Below are 8,232 nucleotides of genomic sequence, written 5' to 3'. Positions count from 1 at the left end.
GTGGCCCCTCTCTCAAGGGCAGGGCGGTACAGGTAGTTAGCATACAAAGACATTGGTAATAGTTTGGACTTTCTCTTTTTTTGTTTGCTATTTTGTATACTGCATTTAGGCTCTTTGCGGGGAAGGATGGATGTTCCGGGAGGAGGGTTTGTGGTTTGTTTTGTTTTTGCTTTGTTTTGTTTTATTCAGCAAATTGTTTAAAAAAAACTTTTTGCAATGAAAGTGCTACAATTAAAAATTAAGAAGTAAAACAAGCAACTTAAAAATGCTTAGTGCTAGGACAGTATTTTTCAGAGGGGATGTGTATAAAGGAAAAAAGGGGACCTTTGAATTCTGTCCGAATTCCCCAATCCCTCTTCACTGAAGAACCAGATTTTTGGTTTTTAATTATCATTATTATAGCGGGTGCTTGTAATGGGAGGTCCCTTTAGTCAAAAACCACTTTCACTATGTATTTGAGTGAAGAGATCTCTGTCCTTCACTAAGGTTTAGTTTCCACTCACGTTAAAACAAACAAGCAAGCAAACAAAAAAACATACAACAAATTTCTAGGTAGGAAAAGCAGTGAGATGAGAATCTGCTTTATATGTGAAGACTGTAGTCCTAATGAAACCCACAACCACCCAAGATCTTTATCCACTGCTTTGCCTCTTTCTTCAGCCATAATAGGATGAACATCCGTTTAAATAATCAAATTTTCTTCCAGTTTACACCTACTGCTAATAAAAAAATAATTGTGATTAAAAGCCAGCATTTAAAAGCAGTCCTTGCACAGCAATTGAAATTTGTGCCAGAATATATTTTCTAACAGTGTATTGAAAACTGTAATTCCAAAACAGGTTTATTGGATAGGGGCGTGTGGGAGTGTTTTGTTTTTTGTTTTTACCAAAAGGAAAAGTTTAACGACTTTTCCGAATAGGTCTATAGTATGTTTCAATGAGAGGAAAATATAACACCACATCAATTCTTATATTTAAAATACAAAATCAATACCTTTTACAAGACAATCTCACTGACAAGACAATAGACTCGAGTAGACATGTTTATTTTATAGGTAGGTGATTTAAATCCATTTCATTCTAGTATTGAATACCAACATAAAATATTAGGCATGGAAATAATTTTCATAACAGTATTGTTAAATGCATTCAAATTCTTTAGTAGCATATTCAGTCCATTTCAGGTGTCCACATACAGTATTCTGAGGTTTATTGAAATGCACATACTATATAGAAAGTTTTATTTACAGATATCATGGTTTGGGATCACACTACCACACCATGTTTGCAAAAGTCCAGTCATCGTTCATGTGCAGAATTAATTCTCCCTTCTCTTTTAAAAGAATGCTTTAAAAATAGCTGAATTATAAAGGAAAACAAATGGAGATTGTTACTCTGATTTGACCATTTCTTAAAAACAACGTCAGGCTATCAAGATATGTGTTTGAGACGACATAGACCAATACTGTTTCTTTATAAGGTGCATGTTTAGTGTTAGAAAGCTAAACGATTGTTGATTGTGACTTGTGTCTGGGGCCCTTCCTTTCAAATTGAAATGAATTGATTTAAAAAAGCGGAACTGGGATATGGGGAACCGCATGGCTGCTATATTTATGTGCACGAAACCGAAATTTAAACAACTTGAGGCAGTTTTGGATGTATAAACGTTTTATATATAGTAACCTTTTTGTTATTAGTTTTGGACATGCTTGGTGGTGCTTTCCTGCCAGCGCTCCATAGAACTCACTATACAGCATTCAGTGTGCAGCACCACAGTAGAGAGTAAACTGTTTGCTCAACAATTCCAAGCTTCATTTCCAACTAGAGTACTAATGTATACTTTAACTTAGTCGCATCAATCCGGGTAGCTTTCTGTAGACCACTTATTTAGAGAGCTGAGGTACAAACCTGAAGTGCGTGTTTTTTGTGTGTGAATTATATAGATAAAAGCCAAGAGCAAGGGGACAGGAGACATATTAAATTCTATTTTGTGGGGCTTTTTTCAAGTTCCAGACAAGAAGAATGTTTATAAAGTACAAAAGAAATGAGAACTGCTGAGCATTTATCATTACTACATCCCTAAACCGTCAGAGAATGGTTCCAGAAAAGCAGAGCTGAAACTACTCTTTCTAAAAGGGGGGAGGGAGGGAGGGGAGGGGAAAAAAAGGGTTTGGTAAAGAATTGTGCTGGAATAACATACATTTGTTTCGTCCTCTAGGACTCTCATTCAAAAGAGAGGCCCATCTAACCGACTGGGATATTGCTCAAAGAAATCTAATAGATATTCGTTTCAGAGTCCACACTAAAAGCCATAGATGAAATGTAAGGTGTCAGACTCTTCATTTGCTTCTCTCTCTCTTGCACACACACACACACACACAAACATGCACACGTACACCGCAGTTTATTTACAAAAGATTAAAATATGCACACAGAAATCCTGCCGGCCTATGATATATATCAATCACATATGTGTAAAAAAATGTCTTAACTCCATATGCTAAAAGCTCCTATCAGTGACATTAAATAAGCATGTAGCTTTATGAAATGTTGAAGATTAAATACTATCGATATCTCAAAGAAGAAAATAAATAACATTCAGTTTCCTGGTGTGCTCACCAATTACATCATAGTGATTAAACAGGTTATTTAGTTAGTTTAAAACCAAAACAGAGATTTTTTTTTAGCCGGACTGACTCCCTTTGGCTATAATAGAGTGTACTTGAAATACTGCCTTTTTTCTTTTTTATTTGAAACTAAAAGTAGGGGATTAGAGTGTATCTAATCATTATTAATAGCTGAAATGAACTTTTTAATACTGCTAGTGATACCTATGTTTCTTTGAGTGTCAGGCGAAAGGAGTGATGCCATTCTAAGTAGAACACAGGACACATATTTACCTGAAGAACAAGTTGGTTGACTTTATTCTTTTCAATTGTCAAATAAATCTAACTAACTCAATATGCCAACCTCTGTAGAGCAGAATTCCCTTATTAATACAAGAATAAAACAAAAAAGAGGGACCATTACCTTGCCATTAGATGCCCGCTCTTGTTCCTGAGCCTTGAACTGCACCTTGGAGCCCATATTGGAAAAGGAATGCCCTAGGGGAATGAACAATCCACTCCAAACTGTTGTCACAAGTCCCCTAAAACCACACTGTAAATATGCGCTGAGTGATTTTGACATCTACTAGATTTTTGCGCGCGTATTTTTATCCGTTCTCTCATAACTACTGAACGTTTTAGACGGGAGTTTCCCCCGTTTCGCGTTCAATAGCTGAGCCTGCCCCTAAGCTCTTCCCATCAGCCTGAGCCATCCTGGGGCTTCTATTGCACAGCTCCAAGGAAAGGAAACTTGTGCACGGGGCGTGCGTTTGAGTCCCTAGAAGGCTCGTGGGTCGGCGGCTACCTCGCTGACTTGCAGCGACGCCGGTGGCTTGTGGAGGGGGTATCGCGTTATCGCTTGAATAGAAGCGACTGCCCGTGGACAGCAGGAGTTTAAAGACCCTGGAGAATGAAAACACTGGGCACTTGCAGCTGGACCGGAATCAGGGGGAGCAGAAAGCTTTCTCTGGAGGTGTTGATAAGGACTGGCTTATCTGGGGCATCAGCCTGGATTTCAATCACGTGCCTGGAGGGGGTCTCTTCCTGCTCGCCTTTGCTGACAGCTGCATTTCCAGCTCACCTGCCCCAGCCATGGACTTGCTCACCCCAGTTCAGGCAGGGAGCCAAGGGCCCCACTTCCTGAGTCTCTGTCAACCTTGCCCAGGAGCAGGATTTGGCGACTCTGTCTTCCGGGCAGCCACGTGAAGGCTGGGCCACAGGCCGCGGCCTCTGAAAATGGCAGAGTGAGACGGGGTGGGGGGGGGGTTGGCTCTCGTCTTGCAGGCTGTCTTGGAGAGCCCGGTGTCACGGCGGAGGGCGCAGCGGTGGACAGGGCACCTGGAAACGGGGTCTGGTGGCTGTTTCAGCCACGATGACTGGGGTTGTTCGCTCTTGCTCACGAGCCAACTCTTCTTGGGACCGCTCTTCCCGCCACCCTCCTTTCCGCAACGTCCCGAAAAAGAGAGCGAGAGAGGGCAGGGGGGCGCAGGGGGCAGAGTAGCGACTGAGCACTCCCTCCCCAAAGCCCCAGGCCGGGCGCATCGCCGGGCACACATTCCCCCCCCCCCCCCCCGATGCTGCGGAGTTGCGGGGCGTGGGGGTGCAGGAGGGAGGTTAGAACTTGCTCAGTGCCCACCAGCGTTAACCATGCGGTACCTAGTACCCGCAGATAAGTCACTCGCGATTATCCGCCCACCCCCAGCCAGAGCATCCTACGTGGAGTTCATGTTTCTGCCAAAGTCTCCCTCGCTGGGTTCCCCCCCCCCCCCCCCGCCTCCCTCTCTCCTTGCTTCCTCCCATTATCCAGCTGGGTAGGCAAGGGCGTCTCGCTGCCAGCGCTCAAGTTTTCAAGTCGCGCATTTGACCCGTTCTGCTCAAAGGGAGAGTTACTCTGTAAAACAAAGCAAAACCATAGCACAACATCTGCAGTTGGCTCGGCTGGACACCAGGCCCGCTGTCCCACAGCTCTTACTCCAGGGCTTACGTTTTGTTTACGTTTGTTCTCAGCTTTGCTGAAGTTCAAGACAGGAGAATCCCCGCCTTTCTGGTCCCCCCGACCCTGGCCTGGCTCTCCAGGCCAGGGTTAAGGAGCACTGGCGGCATAGCCCGAGGTACAGAAAGGCCTGAGGAAACAGAGGCATCAATACCAGATGCATCCAGAATCCAGACTGAGAACTAGGCTGGTGCGGGGTGGGATTGGAGGGAGGTGCTCTGAGCCTATATAGTCCCCGCTTCAAAGGTTTCCTCCTCAGACCTTAGCGAATGATACCGAGGTTGAAGAGGAAAACAACTCACAAATACTGGGGATTTCAAAGCACTGGAAATGGCAAGATAGGGGACCCGCCTCCCTTTCTCTTTCCTCTGCATATTTACAATAGAAGCCTTTCTTTTTTGGTAGCAGATATGATTGTATTTATTTCTAGCAGGGACTGCATATGTTACAGCGAGCTACAGCTCTGACACAAATGAGTTGTGACTGCTTTCCAGAGAGCTCCAGGCTACAACCCACTGCCAGATACCTTCTTCAAGTTCAAGTTACTCTCGGGACACTGCAGCCTGCTAGGCGCGATCTCGCTCCTGGTGAAAACAATGGCAAAGCACCAACTGACTTCAACGGGGGAAAGAATCGGGCTAAATCCGGCCCGCTTCTCCCCGCCTCCCCCGACCCCTATTCCGGGAGCAGCCTCCCCCTGTTGAAGTGCTTTCCAGCCCATCCGTTTACCCCGGAGTCGATGGGGCTACCTCTGTGCCCACAGTGAACTCGATTTGGCTCGTTGTGTGCAGCGGTCATCACATGAGTTGTGGCTTTGCAGTTGTATACAAATCTTCGCCAGTGACAAAATGTGCATTGTCCAGATGATAATGTCCCTCCGCCGATTAAACGGCATTTCCCCCCACCTAGTGTCCCTAGATCTCGCGCCTAGAAATGACAAATAGCTGGTTAAAGCCACTCACACTTTCTGTTTTGATACCAGCAGACCCACGCTTTTGATTTGCCTCCTGGTATCCCGGCTATGAACGCCCATTGGACCAAAGGATTCCACGCGAGACGGGCAACATACGTGTTTCTGGTGTCCTTTGGGTCCCAGTGCAATATTATTTCTTCTGTCCCCCCATCAGATTAAATGAAACTATCTGGCCTGAATGTTTCGTTGAATTGTCTCCGGATGTGGTAAATACACAATTAAGCGCCCTCTCTTTAGCTGCCTTTCCAGATACAAGTTTATTTTTACAGGTGCCCTTCAGAATAAACCTTGGTTTGCCCTGCTTGGCATCTGAAAAACATCTCTAACCAAAATGCGCGTGCAGAGATGGCCAACGTGGTGACAAAAGGGGAGAGGGGATCTTTGAGACGCAAAAAGTGTTTCCCCAATAAGGATAAATGGTTTCTTCCCTGCTGTGTTACAGTGTAAGGAGGAAATATATAAGAGAGAAAAAGATTTTGGTCTTATAACACGTTAAAACATGAACACGTTAACAATAGCAGTCCTTTAAAATCTGAACACCACTGTCTTTTTCTAAACACTTAGTGTAACTGATCATCGGGGAAATATGCACATCTGCAATCTGTGTGTATGCACGCAGAGAAAGATGATATGGAATGATGACGAAAGTATTATTGGACTTAAGAGTTTCATATGACTATATACACATCACAACTGGGTAGCCAAGCGGGGCAATATATGAGTCAAGTAATCACAAACAAAACAAAGACACAAACTCCACCCTTCCTCACTTTGTATTACATTTCGATAACCTTAGTTTTCAAAAATGTTTAGGTATTCTGTCAATTTTGTTCCAGAAGTTGGGGGCTTTTTTTTGTGTGGGTTTCCAGCGAGTGGCTGTGTGCTTCAGTCTCAGGGGGGCACCGCCCTCTCCAAAGAAGGGACTCAGCGCTAGATTTTGGAGGCTTTTTTCCCTTCAGAGTATTAAAAGAACATGGTATGCTCACACCTTGAGTGTGATTCTCACAGCTTTGTGGAAGAGTAATAGATATTATTCTGTATGAGGGCTGGCTCATCATTTAAAGGATATAAATACTGTATGTGCACACACACGCTCTATAAAGTGTGTGAGAGAACAATTTTTATCTCGAAGTTCACATGCAAAAGTGAATTTGATGGTAACTGATAAAATTCAGCTGTAAATAGATCACTATCGCCCTGTAGATATTTTTACTGCGATGCTTGCATTTTACTGTATAGATGCATATTTCATTTAACTTTAATATTATGCAGCCTCAACCAGTTTTGAAATAATTCATCATCCCATTTCTGTGTATTTGGCCGTGGGAGAATTTCCCAGAGTGTGTCAAACTACCTAAACTTTCCCGCTGCTTGTCAAATCTCTGGACTTTCGCCCCCCAATATGTATTTTTACATTTCAGCCTGGCCATTTTTACTGCGGTCTGGTAAACACCCTAAACAACAATCAAGGAGCCCTGATGTATCTCTGCTGCAGAAGATCTATATACAGCGGACCTGGAGGTTGCATTGCCCTTACCGCATTCAGTGGCCTAAGAAGCCCGTTGGGGACTGCTAAAATATGAAGCGCAGAGGTGACCTCGACCCCACTGATCTTTCGGCTTCTTTTCTGAACGCCCATTTTGCCCATTGCTTGTTTCAGAGTGACTATCGCAGGCCCCTGGGAGCTGCCCCTCGCTCGCTGGCATGCAAAGCCCTCTCCAGAGTCCAGCAGCAACCCAGCGACTGTTCTGATATGCACACATACCCTCCTACCACTGGGTATGGACTGCAGCCTTGGCACTTGGGAGGGGAGTCAACGCTAGTCAGATCAGACTGCAAAGAACACTTGAGCCTAAGTTCCCACTGATGCCTCTTTGTCTTTCAAAAACAACGAACCAACAGTCAGCTGTCCTGTTCCTAGCACAAAATACATCGCAAGCCCAACTCATCAGGGCTCCCGGGCAGACTGGTTGCAAAACTCGTTTATTTAAATCCTGGAATTAGCACATTAGGAATGAGAAACAGAAGTTGTAACTAAACTTGCCATTGACACCTTTGTGTGACCTGACACCCACACAGACGCAGCTAAGTTTCGTATGGTTGTGCAAAGTAACAGCAAACTTCTAGAAACAGTAACACATTTAGTCCCGGCCATTTCGGGCGGTGAGTGGGGACACCTCCCCCCCCCCTCTTCCCAACTATATTTAAAACATCAGCTGAAAGAAAGTAATTGTAACTGACTAACAGGAACTAGTTTGGCCTCCAAAGCACTTAAGTCAATTTCAGCATCGATAATAATAATTAATACATTAGTAAATAAAACTGAGGCTTCATCGCCAGCTCCTTTTACAATTTTCCTGAAAACTACAAATGCAGCAATGTTAAAATAAAGCCGTTTTGCATGTAACTTTTCAATCAGAAGGGAAAGCACCTTGGGTTCTACTGGAGACGTGTCTCACACGTTTCCCTCCCCCCCCCCCCTTTTTTTTTGGTAAGATATTTAAGAATAAACATTACAGCTCTGGGCTTTTAAATTCTCCAGATGGAGTCATAAAGTACCTAGTGTGTATATATGTGTGTGTGTGTATACACACACACAGTACATGTGAGGACACATGCCTGCTATTCACAACGAGGACCGAAAAGCAACTTAATCTGAAG

The sequence above is a fragment of the Chelonia mydas genome, chromosome 1, assembly GCF_015237465.2.
Source record: "Chelonia mydas isolate rCheMyd1 chromosome 1, rCheMyd1.pri.v2, whole genome shotgun sequence".
NCBI lineage: Eukaryota > Metazoa > Chordata > Testudines > Cheloniidae > Chelonia > Chelonia mydas.
This window is presented reverse-complemented; position numbering follows the sequence as displayed.